Source organism: Bos javanicus, chromosome 1 (genome assembly GCF_032452875.1).
Source record: "Bos javanicus breed banteng chromosome 1, ARS-OSU_banteng_1.0, whole genome shotgun sequence".
Taxonomy (NCBI): Eukaryota; Metazoa; Chordata; class Mammalia; order Artiodactyla; family Bovidae; genus Bos; species Bos javanicus.
This window is the reverse complement of record NC_083868.1, coordinates 143,767,691-143,779,912: the sequence shown is the minus strand read 5'-3', so window position 1 is coordinate 143,779,912 and position 12,222 is coordinate 143,767,691. Positions and strand designations below refer to the sequence as shown.

The 12,222-nt window shown below is 49.8% G+C and overlaps 1 protein-coding gene across 2 annotated transcripts in view; it reads right to left on the bottom strand.

Annotated features, from left to right (window-relative positions):
• AGPAT3 (1-acylglycerol-3-phosphate O-acyltransferase 3) overlaps positions 1-11,933 on the bottom strand; it is an 89,053-nt gene extending 77,120 nt beyond the window's left edge. For both annotated transcript variants that reach the window (XM_061422962.1, XM_061422935.1), the window contains exon 1: positions 11,844-11,933. The gene's annotated coding sequence lies outside the window, so the exon portion shown is untranslated. The remainder of the gene's footprint in view (positions 1-11,843) is intronic.
• Between the last annotated feature and the right edge of the window lie 289 nt (positions 11,934-12,222).

Here is a 12,222-nt window from a genome sequence, read left to right as displayed (position 1 = left end):
CAAACACAGTGGAGAGGGAACATCGCTCACGCAGGAAGGGCAGAGGGACCAGCAGATGGCCCCTGGAGACAGTACGCGGTGACATGACCGTCCACGTCTGTGCCTCTGCCCACAAGCCTTCCGAGCTGAAATCAATAATAAATGTATAAGCTAAAATCCCCATGCACTTAGAAAATAAAAGTACCTTCCATATCATTCATGGGTCACAGAAGAGTAAACAGATATTTAAATGCTCAAAAAAGAAGAGGGTGGCAGAGGATGAGATGGTTGATAGCATTACTGATTCAATGGACATGAACTTGGGCAAACTCCAGGACGTAGTGAGGAACAGGGAGGCCTTACATGCTGCAGTCCATGGGGTCACAAAGAGTCAGACATAATTTAGCAACTGGACAACAAAAATGCTCAAAATCTGAACAATAATACTAAAGTGAAGATGCTCAGTCGTGGCTGACTCTTTGCGACCCCATGGACTGTAGCCAACTAGGCTCCTCTGTCCGTGGAATTTTCCAGGCAAGAGTACTGGAGTGGGTTGCCATTTCCTTCCAGGGGATCTTCCAGACCCAGGGATCAAACCCAGGCCTTCTGCATTGCAGGCAGATGCTTTACCATCTGAGCCACCAGGGAAGCCAAACAATGATACTGCTACACTCCAAAATATACCAGACACAGGACTATAGAACCAGGAAGAAACGTTTAACTTTAAATTCTTACGAAAGAAATAAAGCTTGAAAATTAAGAAACTATGCTTACAAAAATAACAAGGAAGTTAAGCTTTCAACTCAATAACCTGTAAAGAGATCACCAGGAAAAAAACCCAGAAAGAGTAGAAATAAATGATGACAATGGGAGGATAAATTAACGACAGGAGAACCAAAAACGTGATGGACGTGCGAGTTGGCTGAGAGTCAGCTCTTTGTGAGCAGCAAGGAAACAGATAAACCTCTGCTGAGATAAATTGAGAAAAAAGAAAAACAAAAACAATTCTAGGAATGAAAGGTGGAGCTTAATGTCAGATACCATGGAGATTAAAAAATTAAGAAAATATTAAGACCTTTTTACCAAGAAATTGACAATGTTATTGATGTGGGCCCTAGGGTAGAGAGGTCTAAGATGGCTCCAAGGTTCACACCTTTGAGTGTGGGCTGGACCTAGTGACTGGCTTTCAAGAAAAGTAGTGGAAGGTGGCCTCCAAGATGGGGTTTACAGCACTGAGTCTTCGACTAGCTGGCTCACACTCTCTCCCCGTCTTGCTCTGATGGACAAACTGCCAGGATGGACAGAACAACTGGCAAAGACCTGAATTCTGTTGACAGCGTGAATGTACCTGAAGAAGGACCCTTGCCCTGTCTCGCCTTTAGATAAGACTGCAGCCTCTGTGACACCCGGTCACAGCCCATGAGAGACCTGGGCCTGAGAAGTCAGCTACACTGAGCCTGGATTCCTGGACCACAGAAACGGTGAGATGGAAAGTGTTGTTGAGAGCCAGGAAGTGTTGGGGTCACTTGTTACATAGCAACAATGCAGGTCACTCCTTAGAAAAATAACACCAAATCTTATTTTAAAAAGACTAGAAAAGCTGAACAGATCAGTAGCTAGTAAAAGAATCAATCAAAATGTAAAAATCTGTCCATACAAAAGCCAGGCCCAGGACAAGAAACACATCACCTCAATCTCACATGGGAGGGAATACCACCCACTTGGATGATGAGATGAGTGTAACCTGGCCCCAAACCCATTGGGACAGTGCAAGAGAGGACAGTTACAAGCCATGCACACTTCTAAACAAAGGTGCAACAAATTCTAAACAAAATCTCAACACACCAAGTACGGTAACGCAGTAAAATACGTCATGGTTGAGATGGGGTATTTCCTGAAAAGCAGGAAAATCTACTCGTGTTCTTTTACCATATTAACTGATAAAAGGAGAAAATTTTATACGATCAGCTCAACACACACGGAAAAAGTCTTTGATAAAGCAACACCTTCAGTCAAATATTCACGACATCTATCTGGAGAAAACCATAATTTAAAAAGATACAAGCCCCTCAGTGTTCACAGCAGCACTGTCCACAATAGCCAGGACATGGGAGCAACCTAAATATTCATCAACAGAGGAACAGATAAAGAAGATGTGGTACATGTACACAGTGGAGCAGTACTCAGCCATAAAAAGAAGGAAATAAGGCCATTTGCAGCCACATGGATGGACCTAGAGACTGTCATACTTAGTGAAGTTAGTCAGAGAGAGACAAATACTATGGGATATCGCCTGCATGTGGAATCTTAAAAAATGGTACAAACGAACTTATTTACAAAACAGAAATAGAGTTACAGATGTAGAAAACATATGGTTACCAGGGGGGAAAGGGATAAATTGGAAGATTAGAATTTACATATATGAACTATTACATATATTAATAAAATAGATAACTAATAATACCTACTATATAGCACAGGGAACTCCACTCAGTGTTCTGTAATGCCCTATTGGGAAAAGACTTTTAAAGTGTGGGACTGTGTGCATGCATAACTTATTCACTCCACACCCGAAACTAACACAGCACTGTGAATTCACTGCGCTCCAAAGGAAATTTTAAGAAGCAAGCAAGGGAAAAAGGTATATATGGTTCCTGTATTTCAGAAAGAAGTCAAATATTTGTATAAACATGACAACTCTTTTAACTGGAAAGGGGGGAGTCTACAGAAAAATAAGCATTCTCACAAAAGCATTTTATTTTTTGTGACTTGTTTTAAATGGGTAAGCTAATCTGAGGAGATACAGTAATACATTGTAACTCCTCCCAGCTACACTATCCCACCCTTGTAAGAAGTAACACCTTACCCCTTGAGTCTCTTCCCAGTATGTCCTCATTGCAACACTAGGAAGGGGTTCTTACCACCCCCCCCATTCCATATGACTTGCCCTAAACCCCGCCCTCTCCCCAGCAGTGCCTCGGGACACAGCACGCAAGCTGCTGTGGCCATCCTGCCCATGTGGGACCACACACCAAGTGCGCCTAGATGTGGAAGCCGCTCTGCAGACATGGCCGTGCTTCTGTAACACCCCGCAGCTCACACTCACATTAGCGCACCTTGGCTCACATCTGCGCCCACACGTGGCCCAGGCACTCTCTTTACATTCTGGCCACCCCAGTGGAGAAGGCCATCATCTCACCACGCTGTTATTTTTGCATCTCCCTGATAACCAGTGAAGGTGAGTCTTGAATCTCTTCACCTCTTTATTTCCTTCCATCTGCTAGCTCCTTTGTTCCCAGGAGGAGCAACAGGAAGATTCGGAACTAAGCAGCCTCCATATTGGTACCAACACCAAACGGGAAAACTGAACAGATTCCCTGAAAACCAGGAATAATGACCAAAGCGCCGCATCACATTTGCCTGCAGTACAGTCCTGACGCCCTGGCCCAGGCAGCAAAACAGGACGGGACAATGCTAAAGGTGTAAGGAAGAGACAAGCACTTTCTGTCCATGCAGCAAATCCCCCAACGCTGCAAAGAATTTATAAGAAAAAGAGATTGGCAAGGTGCCCGGATAGCAATCAATATCCAAAATCAACTCCCTTTCTGCTCAACACCAACAAGAGTTAGAATTTTTTTAAGTAAAAAAAGAAATAAAATGTGAAAACACCACTTATAAAAGTAACAAAAATAAGGACACTTGGGAATACATTTAACCACAAAGTATAAGATAGTGTGCAGAATAGTAGGTAGAGAGCCCTAGTAAAAGCCATGTAAGAAGACTGACATTAATGGAAACACATCACCTCTACAGCAGGAAGACTTCATACCATAGAGATGAAATCTACCCCCCAGATGATCTACAGAACTGGTGCAGTTTTGATCTAAATCTTTGACAAAGTTTTTCAGGAAACTTGACACACTACTTTTAACACATACACAGGAAAACAAAGAGCAAGATCAGCCAGGTGCTCTAGAGACCCCGGGTGGCAGGGGTAGTGGGGTGCATGCCCAGAGAGCAAGAGGGTCAGGTTGAGGGGCCACCCATGCACACACATCGACCAGAGCGGCAGCAAACCCAGTGGAGGGACCTGGACACGTGACTGCAGTGGCCCCACAGGTCAGCAGGGAAAGAGGGCCACCCGGCGGAGGCTGGAATCAGGACAACTGTACTCTGCATGGGGACAGAGCCCCTACCTGTCACCACCCAGAAGCCACTCCCGAGGGATGGAGGGCTTCAGCGTGGAAAGCAAACAGTCCAACTTCTATAAGAAAACACAGGAGAACACACAAGTGACCCCAGGACTTCTCAACTGCATTTGAAAAGCTGAAAAGGTGGATAAACTCTACATTACATCAAGAATTTCTATTCATCAAAAAAAAGTAAAAAGACCAGACCCAGCTAAGCAAGACGCCAGAAGCACACATTAGGACAAGATTATTATCCTCAATGCACAAGGAAATACCTCATACAGAACCGTATGCAAGGAATACATAAGGAAAACCTATCGCCCAACAGGAAAACGGGTGAAGGAATTCACAGAGGAGGAAAGGCATCTAGCAGCAAGTGCAGGGGGAGGCTCAGCTCCATCTGCCAGGAAACAAATCCAGGCCACCACCAGTCACATTCTGAATCCGACCTATTGGCAAAACTTTCAAAAAATATTTATTTGGCACACGGGATCTTTAGTTGGGGCATGCAGGATCTAGTTCCCTGACGAGGGATGGAAACGGGTTCCCTCCATTGGGCGAGCCATCCTAGCCGCTGGACCACCAGGGAAGTCCCTCCACTTGCAAAACTGAATGACTACACTGGGTGCTGAAGAGCAGGTGGGTCCACTGAACACCCTGTGGGTGGCTGTGCAGTCGGAGTCTCTCCTGCTGCTGCTGCGTCACTTCAGTCGTGTCCGACTCTGTGCGACCTCATGGACGGCAGCCCACGAGGCTCCCCGTCCCTGGGATTCTCCAGGCAAGAACACTGGAGTAGGTTGCCATTTCCTTCTCCAATGCATGAAAGTGAAAAGTGAAAGGGAAGTCGCTGAGTCTTGTCCGACTCTTAGCGACTCCATGGACTGCAGCCCACCAGGCTCCTCCGTCCATGGGATTTTCCAGGCAAGAGTACTGGAGTGGGGTGCCATTGCCTTCTCCATGGAGTCTCTCCTATCTCTCTGCAAACAGCCCAGTGTAGGCATCACTGCCCGGACTTCCCCACCCAGCAGTACCCTTCAGAGAATGCTAGAGGGCTGCATGGCTCCACATGTGTAACCAAGACGTGTGGACACAGAACATTCTATCAAAGTATAGAGCAAGATTATACTTGGGGGATCATAGCTCAGTTGGTAAAGAATCCGCCTGCAAAGCAGGAGACCTGGGTTGGGAAGATGTGCTGGAGAAGGGATAGGCTACCCACTCCAGTATTCTTGGGTTGGGAAGATGTGCTGGAGAAGGGATAGGCTACCCACTCCAGTATTCTTGGGCTGCCCTTGTGGCTCAGCTGGTAAAGAATCCGCCTGCAACGTGGGAGACCTGGGTTTGATTCCTAGCTTGGAAAGATCCCCTGGAGAAGGCAAAGGCTACCCACTCCAGGATTCTGGCCTGGAGAATTCCATGGACTGTATAGTCCATGGGGTTGCAAAGAGTCCGACACAACTGAGCGACTTTCACTTTCAACGCTTACATAGAGCAAGATGAGGAGTGCCTTCCACTAAATGCATTTGGTATCAGTAAACATTACGTTTTGCAGACTTCATCTTTACATGGACCTTGGGAGGGCCTCCTGCAGGCACCCAGAGACACACAGAGCTCCTTTGTTTCCTGACACCTCTCTGGGTACCAGCTTCTCCTTCCCTCCACCCATTCTCACGGACCCCAACCCTGTTTCCAGCAGCCATGCTTGAGAAGGAAAGACAGTTCATCTGGACATGAGATCCTGGGGTTTTGTTATTCATCTTTTTGTTTGTTTGCTTCTCTTGCATGCATTTTGTCCTCATTTAATTGGCTCACTGACTTTATTTTGAAAATTACACAAATATTTTAGACAAGAGGTTGTAAAAATAGTGGCCCACAGTCTAAATTCAGGCAGGAACATTTTCCATTTGCCTGCACAGCTTGTTAAAAATAAATAATTGTATATAAAGATCTAGGTTTCTGGCTGGTTTCAGCAGCCAAAGAGCTAGCGACTTGGGTACCATAGCTGCATGGCATGTCTGCTGGGGGTCCATGGCTGAGGGTCAGAGGCTAGGGGCCACTGGCTGGAGGTCAGTGGGGTCAGTGGCTGGGGGTCAGGCAAGACACATCTGAGAGAAGAAGCGTACAGTCATCATTCATGTTTGCTTGGCCACCCTGGCCTAGCACTTGTCCCATCTGTGTTTAGAATTTTCACATATAGCTTTTTTACCAAAATAGAAACATTTATATCTGATAACAGGCTTCCCTGGTGGCTCAGATGGTGAAGAATCGGCCTGCAATGCAGGAGACTTGGGTTCAATCCCTGGGTTGGGAAGATGCCCTGAAGGAGGGCATGGCAACCCACTCCAGTATTCTTACCTGGAGATTCCCCATGGACAGAGGAGCCTGGAGGGCTACAGTCCACAGGGTTGCAAAGAGTCAGACACGACTGAGCAACTAAGCACAGCACATACCCAATAACTCATTAAAATTTAAAGAAGAGAAATGCCAGGTACAGAGCACTTGGGGCTCCAGGAAAACCCCCTGCTGCCTTGGAGCTTGGAACCACAGGCCACCGATGCACCTTCTACCAAATGTTCTAGAACTTGAGTAACAGTAGTAAGTGCCCACTGTAGGAAACTGAACACACTGCCCCGTGCTGACATGTGTGCTCTGGCCTTTGTCATCTATCTGCAAGCGTCTGCTTCCTCTCATCGCTGGACACTCTCGTTTTGTACCAGTTCCCCACAGCAGCCATGTATGGATGTGAGAGCTGGACCAGAAAGAAGGCTGAGCACTGAAGAATTGATGCTTTTGAACTGTGGTGCTGGAGAAGACTCTTGAGAGTCCCTTGGACTGCAAGGAGATCAAGCCAGATCAAACTAAAGGAATTCATTCTTGAATATTCATTAGAAGGACTGATGCTGAAGCTGAAGGCTCCAATACTTTGGCCACCTCATTCCAAGAGCCAACTCATTGGAAAAGACCCTGATGCTGGGAAAGATCGAAGGCAGGAGGAGAAAGGGATGACAGAGGGTGAGATGGTTGAATGGCATTACTGACTCAATAGACATAAGTTTGGGCAAACTCCTAGAGACGGTATAGGATGGGGGGCCTGGTGTGCTGCAGTTCATGGGGTCATAAAAAGTTGGACACAATTTAGCTGCTGAACAACATCAACACTACTTATAGTAAAGGAGCCAAAATAAAAGCTCAAGGGAACCCAACAGACTGCAGGGCTTTTCCTAAAACTAAACCAAAACTTTGCCCAGGCCAAGGGATCATTTTTACTGTCCTTCTACTTCTGTGGAGTCCAAGTCACTAAACTTTGTCTCTGAGGCTGCGACGGCACTTTGACACACAGAAGGCCCTCAAAAGAGAAGCTGCTTCCCGGGGTACAGAGGGGTGCCTGCCATTCCTGGCTGCAAGACGCAGGGTGGAGCTGAGGACCCCAGGCTGACCTTCTCAGAGCTGCGACTGAGGCCCGTCCTCCCAGTCCTCTGCCCCGTCTCCCACCCCACCCCACACAGGCCAGGCGCAGGATCACCCCTCCTCCCCTCCCTACAGCTTCCACAGCAGCCCCCCACAAACCTCCTGCACTTCCCATCTTGGCATCCTCCTCTCATGGAGCCTGGACAGGTGAAGTCTTCATCCAACAATCTGATTTGTGTTAGTTTGACGAAAATCGCTGCTAGAGAATCGTATTTTGCAAGGTATACCATCAATTACTTTCTCTCTGAACCTAAGGATTAGATTACGTGTATCTTCCTAAGAAAAGGTGCGTTCATTTTTTTCATTCACTCAACCAATCATTCCAGTTAGTCTGGAATAACAGTCTAATTAGAAACCAAAGTATGAAAAGCATTAACACAATCATTGACACATTCTCCACATTGAGAGTCGATACCCATGGGCTCACAGGCCACTCCCCTACCCCGGGGGTGCACCCATGGGGCTCACAGGCCTCAGGAGAGCAGAACCGGTAAAGGTGTTTCTGCTGCAGCTTTTACTGCTGCTCCCAGTAGAACTCACTACTAACCTTCTGCTGCTGATTTCATTCCCCGCCCACTTTCAGAAAGGAACCGAGGAGCCACATCAATGATGCATGGCCTCCCTGGGCCACCTGGGGACAGGCCTCTCGGCTGCTGGCGGGCGGCTCCCACCATGAGCACCCAGCTTCAGTTTTTAGTCCTGTGTGATGCCAAGTTCTCCTGCCTGGGAGAAGACTTCTGCCTGTCACAGTATCAAAGGACACATTTCTTTCAATTTGCTAACACCAGCATCTACAATGTATCCTATCCATGACCTTCTAGCTGCGCTTGGGAAAAGATGTGGCCAATTAAAGCACAGCGTCCAAGGCCACAGGCCCCAGCCCTGCAGCGAGAACTTGGGCCAACTTTCCCCGTGGATCTGCTCCTCCACCTACAAAAAGACACATAGGCACTGCCGCCAGATTATCTGTGTTTCAGTTTCTGGCACTTTGGTCAAGACAGATAATCAGGGCATGGTGAATTCTTCTAAATAACTAAATAAGAGTCTGTACGAGGTTGAACCAGTACTGTGTTTGCCTAAAATCCAGCATTTTGAAATGAGCAATTTAGGGCTTCTTAGGTGGCTCAGAGGTGAAGAATCTACCGGTAATGCAAGCGACATGGGTTCAGTCACTGGGTCAGAAAGATCCCCTGGAGAAGGAACTGTCACCCCACTCCAGTATTCCTGCCTGGAAAATCCTATAGACAGAGGAGCCTGGCGGGCTACATACAGTCCATGGGGTCACAAAGAGTCAGCATGACTGAGCAACTAGACAACAACGGCAACAATTTAGGATTACTCTTAATTATTAGGAAGTGGTTTCAGAAACAACAGACCAAGTCCAAGTCATTTCAACTTTACAACATGAAGCAACTTATTTAAAACCTCAAGCATTCCTTGGTTAACCAAAAGTAAAATCTATGAACCTTCCAAGCAATCGTTTTAAGAAATTCAGTCCAACCTTCCTGTAACTGTACATTTATCGATGAGAAGATCGAGTAAATATTCCATGTCACACAGTACAAATCATTAAGAAAGGAATAGATACATGCAGCCAACTGCATCCAGTGCTCTGCTCTATAAATATTAATCAGCCACAACTTGTAACAGTGAGATATTAGAGTTTTTGATGAGGCCCAAGAGAGGAGAGAAAAAGACAGAAGCAGAAGCCACTACTTTTGCCCCAGGTGGACTCTGACGGAGTCGGGGCCTCACTGCTGAGAGCAGGGGCTGGGGTACTAACCTCTGCTGAAGCTGATCTCTGAGTCTGCTCCACTGGGTCAGGCCGAAGGCCGGTGGAAGGTGTGTGGTTTGGAGTCAAATGTGATTGGACACGTCAGCAACACCCTCCCCACTCCAGAAAACCCCGTAAATTCAACTCTTCTCAAACACAGTTTCTGGTTTTCATTTTCCTTGTTTATAGGGATTTCAACATTTCCCTCCCATCTCTGATTTGACTAGAGATAAAAGTGTTCACAGATGTTTAGCAGACTGATAGGGCTGACAAGACGGGCGTCCAAGGATCTCAGTTCAGATTCTGGTCATGCTGATCTGTGACCCACCCTTCAGGAGGTAACGGAACCTCTGGCTTTTCCCAGACCACTCTTCTCCAAGGCTGAAGTGCCATTCAGGGGTGTCATGTGTAAAAGCCTGATCCTGCATATCAGGAGCCATGCTAGCAAACAAGGGAAGCAGAAGTAAAAACAGACAGACCAGGGCCTTCCCTGCTGGTCTGGTGGTTAAAATCTGCCTTGCAACACAGGGGACTCTGCTTCGATGGCTGGTCAGGGTGCTAAGATCCCACATGCCATGGAGCAATGTAGTCCATGTGTCACAACTAAGATCCGATGCAGTCGGATCTTATATAAATGAATAAATAGTTTTTAAAAATCACTTTGGTGGATACACTTCTTCTAACTTCCAAAATAAACTTTGTTCAGTTTGCTTCCCTGGCCCTAGCACCCCGACTTGTGACAGACACGCAGAAAGTCAGCTGGCCCTCCCAGGCAGCACAGAGTCCTTGCCGGAGGTGGCTCCTAGAGCCCACACCCTGGCAACTCAAGTGTCCCCTGGGCCTCTTCCTTCACCTCCTGCCACTTTCCCTGCTTCCGCACTTTCTCCGGGCCACACTGCTCAGCCTCAGACCTCTGGACAGAGGTGCCTGGGCGGGGCCCAGCACAGCCAGTCTGCATGTGCATGGAACATGGAGCCACCTGTCCCCCCCAAGGCCGCGAGGGCCAAGGGGCCCTGAGCGCGCTGAATCTCAGTCACACTTGTGTGCATTGTGGATGTCAGCCACATGGTGCGTATGAACCGCAATCACAGGTCCTCTTTTTTTATACAATGTAATCAAGAAGGTCCCCTCAGGGCTGAGAAAAGGATACAGAAGTGAGTTGTAACAGGACAACTCTGAAACTTTGAGGGAGAGGAGAAGTGGAGTCAGGATGGCCTCAAAGGGGAAATAACCCAATTAGAAAAAGTTCAGATTCTCCCTGAGACCCCCAGGAAGCTTTTCAACAGCAGAGGAAGTTGATTACCAGCCTGGGGATGACCACAACCAGCCTGCAGAGCTGTCATTTAGACCCCCGGGGTCCCCTAGCCTCTCCCACAGCACACAGCCGCCACACACCACCCGGGATCTGGGGTCTCCGTGATTCCACCCTTAATATGGGTGTCAGTTCTCATTCTAGTCAGTCACAAGGCCAACAGCCCACCGTCATTTTTCCTTCTCATAGGATCGAATTTCCTATAGAAAGGAACCTAATTGCTCCAGTATTCTCTAAGAGGAGGTTTTATATTGTGCCTAAAAAAAAGTCTGGGGAGCCATTTATAAAATCATTTCCCCTATTTCACCCAACTTCTTTCAAAAGTTGAAAGAAAGGAAGAAAGAAGAGAGAAGAAGGAGAGACAGAGAGGACCTGCCCATTATTTGCAGGCAGCTTCATCTGCTAGTCATCCTCCCTTCCTGAGACCCTGGGAGGGCAGCATCAGGCGTCCCTGGGCCCTCTGGCCGGCCCTGGGGGTGAAGGTGGTTTTCCTCCCAAACGGCTCTTGGATCATTGACCGGCCCCATCACCTGACTGGAACCGTGAAAAAGCACAGTCGGCCTTTGGTCCAAACGCCAGAGTCAAATCGGAACGCTCAGCCCCACCACAGCCTGCGGTCCCACCTGCAGCCCTCCCCTCCCGGCAGAGCAAAAAGTGAAACTAACCCGTGGCCGCAGCGCGCAGGGTCGGGGGCGCGCGCGGGGTCCCCGCTACCAGCTCCCCGAAACCCGGCGGGGGCGCGTGGCGTCCACCCGGAGCAGAGGGGCCCAAGGAAGTCCGCGGGGCGAGGGGCAGGGGTGTCGTTCCCTAGCCCAGCCCGGCAGCCCGCCCCTCCTAGGGCGCCCCGGCCCCAGCCGCGCGCCTGGCTGCAGCGCCCCAGGCCGGCCGGCGAGGACGGGGACAGGCTTGGGCCTGGCCGGCCGAGGCCCCGGAGGCTGGGAGGGAACCCACGGCCCGCCGTCCCCAGTCCCGGTCCTCCAGTCCTCCCGCAGGCCCCGCGCCCGGCGGAGCGCAGCCGGCCTGCTGCGCCGCGGGGCCCGGGTGGGGGCGATCTGGGGATACAAGGGGGGCCGATCTCGGGCGGCGGGGAGGGGGCCGACCTCGGTGACGCGCCGCTCACCTGCAGCCGCCGCCACCTGCTCCTCGCGCGCGTGGCCCCGGCGTCGCCTCCGCTCCGGGCCGCTCGGTCGCTGCGCTCTGGCCCTGGGCGCGCCCGGCCCTGCGTCGGGCCTCAGCGAGTGCGGCGCCCGCCGCCCCCGGCCCCCATCCCGCCCCGCCCGGCCCGCCGCCCTCCGCCCTCGGCCGCGCCGCCCCGCCACTTCCTGTGCGCGGCGATCCCACAGTTCCGCCGGCGCGCGGGGCGGCGGGGACACGCGGGGAGGGGACATGGGACCTGCGGAGGGGACACAGGGCGGAGACCGGCCAGGGGGCCGCGGGAGTACTCGGGAGAGCGGGGAGGGAATACGAGGGGGGAGGGGAGCGGGGACACGCGGGGGGAC